This window comes from Erpetoichthys calabaricus, chromosome 4 (genome assembly GCF_900747795.2).
Source record: "Erpetoichthys calabaricus chromosome 4, fErpCal1.3, whole genome shotgun sequence".
Lineage (NCBI taxonomy): Eukaryota > Metazoa > Chordata > Cladistia > Polypteriformes > Polypteridae > Erpetoichthys > Erpetoichthys calabaricus.
In genome coordinates this window covers 251,439,263-251,451,434 of record NC_041397.2, presented here as the reverse complement: position 1 = coordinate 251,451,434, position 12,172 = coordinate 251,439,263, and positions in this window count along the sequence as shown.

Genomic DNA, 12,172 nt, shown 5'->3' with positions numbered 1-12,172 from the left:
AAACAAACCCTGGACAGGGCACCAGTTCATTGTAGGGTGAACACACACACCAAACACATACGAGGGCCAATGTAGCAAAGCCAACTCACCGAACATGCATGTATCTGGACAGTGTAAGAAAACCGGGACACCCAAAGGCCACCCAAGCAAATACAAAGAGAACATGCAAATTCCACACAGGGAGGACCTGGGACGTGGACCCTGGTCTCCTTACTATGAGGCAGCTGGAGTACCAGTGCACCGCCGGCACTGGCTAGCAGCATTAACAAGCTTGAAAGCCATTAACAAACTTGAAAAAAGATAAACAAACGCTGGAGATGTACAATGCTCTGTGATATACAGTCATATGAAAAAGTTTGGGGACCCCTCTTAATTCTTTGGATTTTTGTTTATCATTGGCTGAGCTTTCAAAGTAGCAACTTCCTTTTAATATATGACATGCCTTATGGAAACAGCAGTATTTCAACAATGACACTAAGTTTATTGGATTAACAGAAAATATGCAATATGCATCATAACAAAATTAGAGGGGTGCATATGTTTGGGCACCCCAACAGAGATATTACATCAATACTTAGTTGAGCCTCCTTTTGCAAATATAACAGCCTCTAGACACCTCCTATAGCCTTTGATGAGTGTCTGGATTCTGGATGGAGGTATTTTTGACCATTCTTACATACAAAATCTCTCCAGTTCAGTTAAATTTGATAGCTGCTGAGCATGGACAGCCTGCTTCAAAGCATCCCATAGATTTTTGATGATATTCAAGTCAGGGGACTGTGATGGCCATTCCAGAACATTGTACTTCTCCCTCTGCATGAATGCCTTTGTAGATTTCGAACTGTGCTTTGGGTCATTGTCTTGTTGGAATATCCAACCCCTGCATAACTTCAACTTTGTGACTGATGCTTGAACATTATCCTGAAGAATTTGTTGATATTGGGTTGAATTCATCCGACTCTCGACTTTAACAAGGGCCCCAGTCTCAGAACTAGCCCCACAGCCCTACAGCATGATTGAACCTCCACCAAATTTGACAGTAGATAGCAAGTGTTTTTCTTGGAATGCGGTGTTCTTCTTCCGCCATGCAAAGCGCTTTTTGTTATGACCAAATAACTCAATTTTTGTCTCGTCAGTCCAAAGCACTTTGTTCCAAAATTAATCTGGCTTGTCTAAATGAGCATTTGCGTACAACAAGCAACTCTGTTTGTGGTGTGAGTGCAGAAAGGGCTTCTTTCTCATCACCTTGCCATACAGATGTTCTTTGTACAAATTGCGTTGAATCGTAGAATGATGTACAGATACACCATCTGCAGCAAGATGTTCTTGTAGGTATTTGGAGGTGATCTGTGGGTTGTCTGTAGCCATGCTCACAATCCTGCACATATGCTGCTCCTGTATTTTTCTTGGCCTGCCAGACCTGCTGGGTTTAACAGCAACTGTGCCTGTGGCCTTCCATTTCCTGATTACATTCCTTACAGTTGAAACTGACAGTTTAAACCTCTGAGATAGCTTATTGTAGCCTTCCCCTAAACCATGATAATAATAATAATAATGATACATTTTATTTATATAGCACCTTTCCCATGCTCAAGGCACTTACAGAATATAATAAAGAACGGCAGAATATACAGTATATAGCATTGTACAAACCAGATAAATAAATAAAGAAGATTAAGACAGTAAATTCTGAAAAAAACAGACAACATAATTGATGGTCTAGCACACACATACAGGTTACATTGGCATCTTGACAGAGAAGTAAACTGAGAGAAGGGTAATAAAGTCAAGTAGAGCTAAAAGCCTTTCTGAACAGATGAGTTTTGAGTTGTTTTTTAAAAGAATTCATGGAGTCAGCTGACCTGATTAATTTTGGTAGGTCATTCCAGAGTCTGGGCGCTATACAGCTGAAGGCCCTGTCACCCATAGAGTGTAGATTAGTGAGGGGCACAACAAGATTACCAGAATCAGAGGACCTTAGTGGGCGGGCAGGCACATAGTGATGGAGAAGGTCACTGATGTAGTTTGGTGCGAGGTTATTTGATACTGAACAATTTTTGTTTTCAGATCTTTTGAGAGTTGCTTTGAGGATCCCATGCTGTCACTCTTCAGAGGAGAGTCAAAGGGGAGCACAACTTGCAATTGACCACCTTAAATACCTTTATATCTCATGATTGGACACACCTGTCTATGAAGTTCAAGGCTTAACAAGCTAATCCCACCAATTTGGTGTTGCAAGTAATCAGTATTGAGCAGTTACATGCATTCAAATCAGCAACATTACAAGGGGACCCACATTTTTTGCACAGCTAGTTTTTTCATATTTGATTTAATTTCATACAACTAAATACTGCTTCACTAAAATTCTTTGTTCAGAAAACACCCTAGAACTCAGATGTTCCTAGGAAATGAAAGACATACCACTGTTATCTTTTTTGTAGAAAGTAAATTATTATGCAGGCTGAGAGGGGTTCCCAGACTTTTTCATATGACTGTAGCAGGTCTGTGGCATGTGCATTTTAAATGAATAAATAAATAAACAGCACGGTCAAGTTTTCAGTTGGGGTGTATGTAGCATAGCAGATTGACTTCAGAGACGATGTGGAAGCAGGAAATCAGCACCAGAATCATGATTCCCACACCTGTGCCTCATGGCAGTTTAAAAGAAAGCCAAAGCATGAGACAAGGAGGAGTAATAGAAGAAGAGGACGAGGGTGAGGAGAACAAGAATGAGAATGGAGGTTAAGAGTGAAGATTTGTGTGAAAGTCAGGAGTTTGAATTGAGGTACAGAGTGGAGGTAGGTGGTTGGGAGTGAAAGCCCAGTGGACGAGTGTGAGGTTTAGCGCTTGTGAAGGGCTGAAGAAGAGTGCTCAAGAAGAGTGCATCCACTGATTTACTGGCAGGATTAGGAGCAGCCCGTCAAGTGGAATTTCGATGGGAGTGGCAGTTGTAGACCCAAGCCTAGGATTTAATGGTTGACTGCACCTATAGGTGGGTATCTCCTCTAGCTGAGGACACTAGTAATGGTGAGTTTAGGGGACACTAAATATCTGAAGGAGCATGGAGGCTTGTCATTGTTTTATGATAAGGATGACTGTCTTGGTTTTAACCTTGTTTTTAATTAAATAAAATATTTATTCTATTTACTTACTGATTTTAACTTCTATGATTTTGCATTTCATTTGTATCCTGGATTAATTATTTATGGATGAAGATCACGGTGCTGAATTTATACATAAGGATTTTGAACCCTTAATTGTTTGTTTGAAAGTAAAAGCATCTGTACACTTACATCATCTCTTGATGGTGTGTGCCACCCTTTGCTGTGGTTCATCCTTGGTTGCGTTATAGACATACCTGCTACTGAAGTGGTACGAGATGTGTTACAAGGAGTGTGGTGCTAAACTGGACTGTTGCATGCTCAAGTGTGAATGGGCCGTAAATTTGAATATGCAGGTGTACAAAATAAATACATAAGTATACAGCGTATTCATTAAATATATCAGAAGCACACAGGATGCAGAGTTACTGATTTATCCTATAATAAAAAACATCAATTTAAAACTAAACTTAATTTCAATTACTCATTTTTACAATAAATCTGCAGTTTTCCTCCCACAATACACTGTCATGTGTGATATTTTTTGCATTGTAAGCTGGTCCTTTGCATGTGCTGGTATGTCCATGAGTTCGAACCCTAATGGATTCTGGTTTCATCCACTGTTGTTTAATGCCTTGAACCCAATGCTAACATGAAATGACTGCAGAGTCTTTCATCACAACAACGGGCACAAAGCAGCAAAACACCCCAGATAGTGTACCAGCCAATTGGAGGGCAGACTTACTCATAGGTGGACCATTTACCATCTCCAGTAAATCTAAAACATGCGTCTATGGATGTGGAAGGAAAGCTGAAGGACCCAGAAGAGGATCCACTAAGATGTCAGGTTTACAACATTCCACACCAACAGTACCCGGTACTGGATTCAAAACCCAGGATTCTATCCACTGCATCACTCTACCACAAACTGTTCATTATCACTTTACATTCCATCTCTTTTTGAGCCAAAATTAATGCATTTAATATTTATATTTTATGGTCAAGTTCCCTTTTTTTTGGTTCTTCGTTACATATTTTGTAGTGTGTAAAACAAATATATTATACAAGAGAACTGCTGTTACTGAAATATCTTAGAGTTCAATTCCATTAATAAGAATGAAAAACTTTGGTTAAAACTGCAGCTGTTAAAATAATGCATAATTAAACCATAGTAGACTTTTTTATGTCGGGCATATTACAATTTAAAACAAGGTTATAAAGAGAATATTCAAAATGTCATGAAAGGCTGAAAAATTATTAATGATCAATTAATCAATCAAGGCAGAGAGCATATAACTGAAAATCAATTGGCTAGAGGCACTACAAACTGGACATTTAACTACATTGAAGTGCCTTCATGATAGCTCAACACATAACCTGCTTACTGTCTCCTCCTGATAGTCATAATCTAAAAGCTTTGCTGGAAGCCCGCCATTCTTAAATCATGCCCTTTTTCAATAGCTATAGTCTGTAGTGCCTAACAACACTTTTAGTGATAATGTTATGCAATGAAAACTGACTACTTGATATTCTGCACCACACTTACAGTATCTCTTGATAATAAATCATAAACGGCTTTGTGTTAAATTGAGATAATTTCTCATTTACTTTCACTTATTTTCATTCATGAAATTCATTATAATAATTGATGGCATATTTATTTAACCACCCACAATGTAGATAACTCACAACATTAGGTACCGTTTCAGGTGAATGATTACAGGCTATTACAAATACGCAAAAAATAATTAGAAGTATGAATGTATTATTCATCTAACATCTTTAGATTCTCTAGATCAGGGGTCTCAAACTCCAGTCCAGAAGGGCTGCAGTGACTGCAGGTTTTCATTCTAACCCTTTCCTTAATTAGAGTCCCATTCTTACTGCAAGAGCAGCAAACAATCCATGGAGTTAAAGAGTGGGTTTAATTAACAAAAAGACTTGGTGCCTAATTAAGCAACTGATTGGAGTGAAATTGATTGGACTTTGAGCCCCAGACTTAGTTGGTCTCCTGTTGGCTCCCTCACTTCACATTTAATTTCTGTTTGGGTGCCAATTAAGGAAAGAAACTAAGCATTTCAGAGGAACGATGAAGAAATTCAGGGAAAGAAAACTTAAAAAACTAGTCAAATAAAATGAAAGGAAAGGGAGTTAATTACAGTAGCTGCAAAAACAGGTCACTAATTAAGAAAAGGGTTAGAATGAAAACCTGCAGCCACTGCGGCCCTCCAGGACTGGAATTTGAGACCACTGATCTAGATATTTTTATTGGAATGGGTGCAACTGCTCCAGAAACCTATGACCCTATTTATCATGCATCTCAAGAGTAGGGAAATGGTCTTAACTGGCTAATAAATCTGAGAATGACATAAATTTGGTCCTAATCTTAGGAGTGTGAGGAAAAGCATTTAGTCTATTTTCCTAATTTAGGAAACTACTCCTAACTTCAAAAGGATTTAGGATAACTCATGAGCTGTCCTAATTCGCTAGGAGCTCCCAGAAGATGGGGTTCAGGCAGAGTTTGGTGCATACATTGCGGGAAAGTTGGAATGTTTTGGAAACGCTAGACAACAATGAACTCAAAAAATAATATTTGATAATAATATATATATAACAAATCTAGTACATCAAGTGAATGCTCCATCTACAAGAAGAAGCCATGCACTGTCAGCCAAAATGAAAGTGTTAGTAATACAGTATTATATCTTTTCCATAAGGAAAAATACGACTTTGCAAATGTGATGATTTGGGTATGTTACAACCAACCATTCCTCAAATTTGGCACCAAACTTTGAATGCCCTTACAATACACCAGGTTATGGACAGACTTATGAGTTTACCCACCATTCCATGTAAAGTAATGTTCAAGCAAGCTGCGTTCACACAAATTGTTGGTTTTCCTGGAGTTGTTCATGTGATTGACAGTACACACATAAAGATCATTGCCCCAAGTGTGGTTTTGCACACATATGTAAATCACAAATGACATCATAGTACCAACACACAGGCGGTCATGAATGCAAACTGCATTGTAATGACTGCAAAGATGGGAAGACTGAGGCACACACCAAATGACAGTTAAACCTGATAACATACCCATTTATGTTACAATTAATGACTCACAGCAATTCTTTTTAGAAGAATCAGAGTCCCAGTGTTATAGCCAAGGGAAGCGTCTCATAAAGTAACAGTTACTGAAGCTAGCCACAGCTATTCTGGCCATGTTTCTGAAGTCACATTCAGTTCACCAGTATTGCTGATTATTATAATTTCCAAGTAAATTACATAATGTAATTTTGTAATGAAATTACAAAACGTACTGGGATTTTCTTAGAGTGCAGTACAATTCTGACATCATACATTCGGAAATGTGAACTCGTGGTTGGGAGAAGGTATAGGACTCTTCATAACTACTTCTCATGTGCTACTCTTGTGTAGGACAAATTCTTATTCTAGTTCATAGGTGTAACTCTGGGATCTGTATACAGTGTACAGGTTCTTACCACGTATATGTGACTTTACTCTAGATAGTATAGTTTTCTCCTACATTCTGAAGATGTGTGTGTGTGTTAGGCTGAATAGGAACTCTAAACTACCTTGGTGTGTGTGAGTGTGACCTGTGATGGACTGGAGCCTTATCGTCTCGAAGAGTGTCCATCTTTGTATCCCTGTAATGATAAAGTCAGATTCTTTAAATTAATTGATAGATGATGAAAGTGTTATCGGGTCTGTTGATTTAAACTATCACATAATGTATTAACATTTTCAAAGGCTATCTGGTGATCTGTTATTCTAGATTAGAGATTTTCAATTAAAAATGGAAAAGTTATTTTTTTACGTTGCTGGACCTCCTCAGACTTGCAAGTCCCATCAATTATATGTACTCAGAAAGCAGCGAGCCTTGGTAGATATTATTCTACTACTTCTAAACCCACATAGTATTTTGTGAAGATTTCTTGTCTTTTGAAATTGTTATGAAAATCTAACGTTTGCACTAGACAAGGACATGAACCTTTGTGCTATTAGTTTTTGTAGCACTGTTGTAAAAATTAGAACAATCTATGTTTTGCTTCTTTGTTGTTCCTTTCTTTTTTCTTTGCTCTGCTTGTTTGCCTTATCTATAACTGAGACATGAGTGTGCTGTGTAATGGACTTTGGTGTACAGAGTCATGATGATATAAGAATGAATAAGATTGTGGAGATAACTGGCAAACAGAAATATACCTTTTCCAGCAAGACCATAGCTAGATATTGAATTGGTCCAAGCTGCTAAGATCTCATGGTGAGAATCAGACACTCTAGTTGCTGGCACATTTCTTGGGAACAGAAGATGGTAGAAGATGGTAGTCAAAGTGTCCCATCAGCAGCCTGCTCACTGAAAATCAAGAAATGAACCACTTGAGAATACTATGAAACATAGAACATCTGTGAACGTGGCATTATGGCTGTCTGCTCCAGACTTCTTGTTAGGATGCCAGAACGTTGGAATACAGAAAGGCGGATAGCAAAGATTTAAAGACCAAAGGCTCTTTGTCTTATATGGAAACAATGCCTTATTGGAGTTGCTATTAGTATACCACCTAAGAGACACTGCTGGCGGATCTTGAAACTCTTGAATGTACAGCATTTAGGCTACCAAGTGTTGTCAACTAGAAAAAAAAACTAGCTATTGTTTATGGGTAATAAAGATAATCATTTATATTTCAAAGCTGTTTTTTAGTTCGACTGTATAAGGCACCAGACATTTTCATTTTTTAGGATAGAAATAAGAAAAATGAAGGTAATAATATGCAGGGCTGTAACAGTAATTAGGGTGAGAAATGGGTGGGCATCTACATTACTAAGAAGAGTGTAGTGTAGAAATTAAAGCCTGGAAACTAGGATTGTTCATTAAATTCTGTTATATGGAACATGAAGGGTCTAAACTATAAACTGAGAAGAAAAAAATATTATCACATTTTGGTTCATTTATATGAGCAAGCCTTTTTACAAGAGACATTTAAATATTAAAGATCAACCTAGATTAAAGAAAGAATAGGTAAGATAGGTGTTTCATTCCAATTATAGTAATAAAACAAGTGGAACAGGAATGCTGATTCATAAAGCAATACATTTAGTCGTCATTGAGGTAATTTCTAACACAGAATGTCATTATATTAGGGAGAATCCTCTTTAATAAAATCCCTGTGTGCGTCCAGGTGTCCGTGTGTGTGTGTCTTCTGGTGAAGTGCGCATGCGCGGGGCACCGTGTCATGCGCGATATTACTGTCAGAGAAAGTTACAGGCATTTTACGGAAATACAAACCAGTATTACTGCGAGAGGAAATTAAAGGTACACAATACAGTGACTCATATTACAGCCACATACAAGCCAGTATTACTGTCAGAGGAGATTAAAGGCATATTACCGACGCGCACGCCTGTATTACCGCCAGAGAAAATTAAAGGTATATTACGGACGTTCAAGCCATCGGACGTACAAGATAGTATTACTGTCACAGAAAATTAAAGACACACGCTACACGGCGGCAGCCCACGAAGAACGGTCAGCTCAGCAAGTAAACATCAACAAAAGAAAGGCTGAAAGACAAAGAAAAATATGACCAACAAAAAGAATGAGGTCGAAGTCCCTTGCCATTTAATATAGACTGTTCCTACTAATGTTTATGCACTACTGTTCTAGCACCCGTTATTGTAACGGGCTAAATGACTAGTATTTAATAAAACTAGACTAATTCTGGCTATTGTACATATGCCTAAATGGGATGACAAAGAATTTATACCTAATGTTATTCTTTAGTACCCAGTAGGGACAATCAGAAACTTATAATAGCTGGAGATTTTAAGTGTAAGTTAAACCTTCTTTAAATAACTCATTTTTAATTGCAACTACATTATCTAAAAGTGCCATAAACATTTTACAGTTTTTAAAATACCACAAACATCTGTATACCTATATTCAAGACTATCCTTTTTTTATTCAGAATTGACCAATCTTCTGTGTATTACAATGTTATTCAACAGATAATTTTTCAAAAAACTTGAATGTAATTGAAACTTGGAGGGTGTTGAATAGCACTAGCAAACTCTACTGAAAATAAAATATTGTAATGTCCCGGGGGGACAGAGACAAAGGAATGGAATTTGCCACTTTACTGTACAGCAGTTGCTGGTGAGTGTCCCTTAAAACAATTGATGGCATCTTAAGTCGTGATCTCCGCCAGCTGTTTGGGTGTTCTGAGGCATCACACACTTCCAAGTGCTTGGTACGCTTGTCTGCTCACACATCTCACCTGACTCCACCTCACTATGCTTACCTGGGGTCAAAGGCAATCTGTATGCCACACTATCCCCTGGCTCTGTGAGCTGACCATAGGGCAGTGTCCACATTTAAGGCGCACCAGCAGTCACACATCCGGCCCAATGGGTTTTAAAAGTTGGAAGACATATGCAAAAGTGCTCTCTAAGTATTGTGCCTGAGCTCAACCACTTTTCAAAGATGTGTTTTTTATAAGCAGTTTCTCCAGTATTCCTGGTCCCTCAAACAGGTCTCAGCCATATAAGAAGTGTCTCCCTGTATGTCTGGATCAAGCGATACTTCAGTGCCCTCTTCTCAGAATAATACAAACTCCATCTGGCAGTACATATGAGGGGTGTGATCTGGTCTACCCAGCCTGAAACAAACCATTGTGAGCATGATCAAGGGGTCCAACAGAATTACTGCTAAACCCGTCCTCCATCTCAGGATCATTGGTCGATTCTTCTCTGGAGGAATGGAATTAGCCACTCCACACCAACTGCTGGCGAGTAGCCCTCTTCAGGTATTCCAGCCCCCTTGGTCAGGTCTCACCCACATTAATAGCATGTCCCTCTCAGGTCCAGACCCAATATAATATACTTACAATTAAATAATGGAAGAAATCTAACAGAAATTAATTTGTACCCACATGCTCACCCAATAAAGCGGGCATACGGCATTAATTCACTCCCTTATACTTTACACTTTGTACCAGTTACTATAAACCCTCACTAGGAATATATTTGTAGTGCTGAGATATTTACTGTGAGCTATACCCGCACAACACAATCATGTATTCTGCACTTGTGATGTGCAAAATGATTCTTTTTAATGATTTGAGTCACTTCACTTCACTCAGTTCACCAAAATGATTAAAATATTTGAATCACTGATTGGTTCACTTCAAAAACCTAACACCTTCCTCCATAAGCTAAAATAGACTATCAAGTAATCAATCTTATTTTTTCCTTTGAAATAGTGCTTTTCAAAGATTGTACTGTCTTTACAAAGCACTCTAGACTAAGTCAAAATCTCTACAGATATAAAATCCAACATCTTTCTGTCTGTATGTCTGTCCGCTTTTCACGAGAGAACTAATTAACAGATTTAGATTGGGTTTTTTCTATAATTTGCTTTTACATTCCAGTTGATTTTGCGACTTCTCTCATCTCGCTAAGTATCATAGTTTGCTTGCAGGAGTGGTTTATTTGCACTAATCCAAGCTGCGAGCTGAGGGGAGGGGGAAGTGTGACATCAGGAGTGCGGAGCCAAGCAGGGCCATCCTCACTCACACACAAGCCTACTTTCGAATCGGTCTACCTCTGGCCACGTTTTGGACTGTACCTTGCCTCTGCTTAGATAGCAATACCGGATTGTTTATTGCTTTTTAAAGGGGGCGGAGCCACGGGGGATAGCTAGTATTTTATGAATGACATAGTAAAGTTAAAATAAAAATAAAATGTGCCCATTAGGTGGGCTGAAAACATCATGTAGTTAAAATTTTGTAAAGTCTTACAGAGGAAATTACTGTGCAAGATAAAGTTAATTGAACTTACTTAGCAACTCTAGAAGCACAGTCGCGTTTCTTGGGAAGGACTCAAAAGCCAACATAAAAGGCTCAAACATAAAAATTTTTCTGCAGGCCCCTCTGCTAAAGATGAGACTTCTATCTTGATTTAAATGTAATTCAAACCTGTATATTTTTTCTGTCTCCTTCATCCCCACAAACCCATCTTTGGCTGTGTTGTCATTCGCTCTCAGGCTCCGTCTTCTCTTATTTCTGCACCATCGATCTTCCAGGTTCCACGCTCTTGTGAGTTATTCATATCCACCATTAAAATAATCTTAATCTATAAATGTCACAAAGTACAGTACATAGAACTTTTCAGTGTACACATTACAAGTATATGCAGAAAGGTATGGAATCTTCTAAAATAGGAAAGCTTTATTATAAAAACAGCAATGAGATGAATGAAGATAGGGACTGATGATTTACTCAGTATGCCTTTTGTGCTTCCCAAAATATTGCCAATTTAACATCAAAGAGGTCTCCATCCTTTCTTAGTGTTGGCTGTTTCACCCCCCAAGTTCTCTTCATAGCTCCCAGTCAGCTTCAAAGATTCTCTTGCTAACACTGCATGAAATGCCAACTTGTTTAGAAAGGCCAAAAAAGTTTTTTTTTTTCTTTTTTTTTAATAAATTTCACAATAAGATTTCAGTTTATCTGAAGATGTTAAATGTGTTTATTTTTAATTTATTATTAAATAACAGCATGTTGCTGACCGAGTAAGCCTTTTAATAGAATACTAAAATCAATTTTATTTTAACTGTGATGCATAGTGAACAATAAGGCAACCTATATGACAGCAAATTTTCTGTTAAAAATCACTTTTAATATAATAATAAAACATTAAGTTTTTTGTAAATGATAAATATTGTGGAATACAAACTTTGAAAATGACTGCAGCATTTCTTAGCACATCTAGTTGATTGGACGCAGATGATGCGTACAACGTCTGGTCTGTAAAAAGTTCAAGGACTTATCCTAGTCTGTCTTTATAATCTAAAAGTTTTGTTCCCTAGAAAGGATTCCAGGATAAAAACCTGGAAAACACTTTGAAGCCATAAGTGAAATCACTTTTACTGTCAAAGTGTGTGTCTGCCTCCTAGTGTAGGGCCTGGGTAAAGCATCGGATACACTGTTAAATCCATGATTAAAAATGGAAGATGTGACATGCTGAATGCTCAGCAGTGACTGATGTAGGAGAAAAAT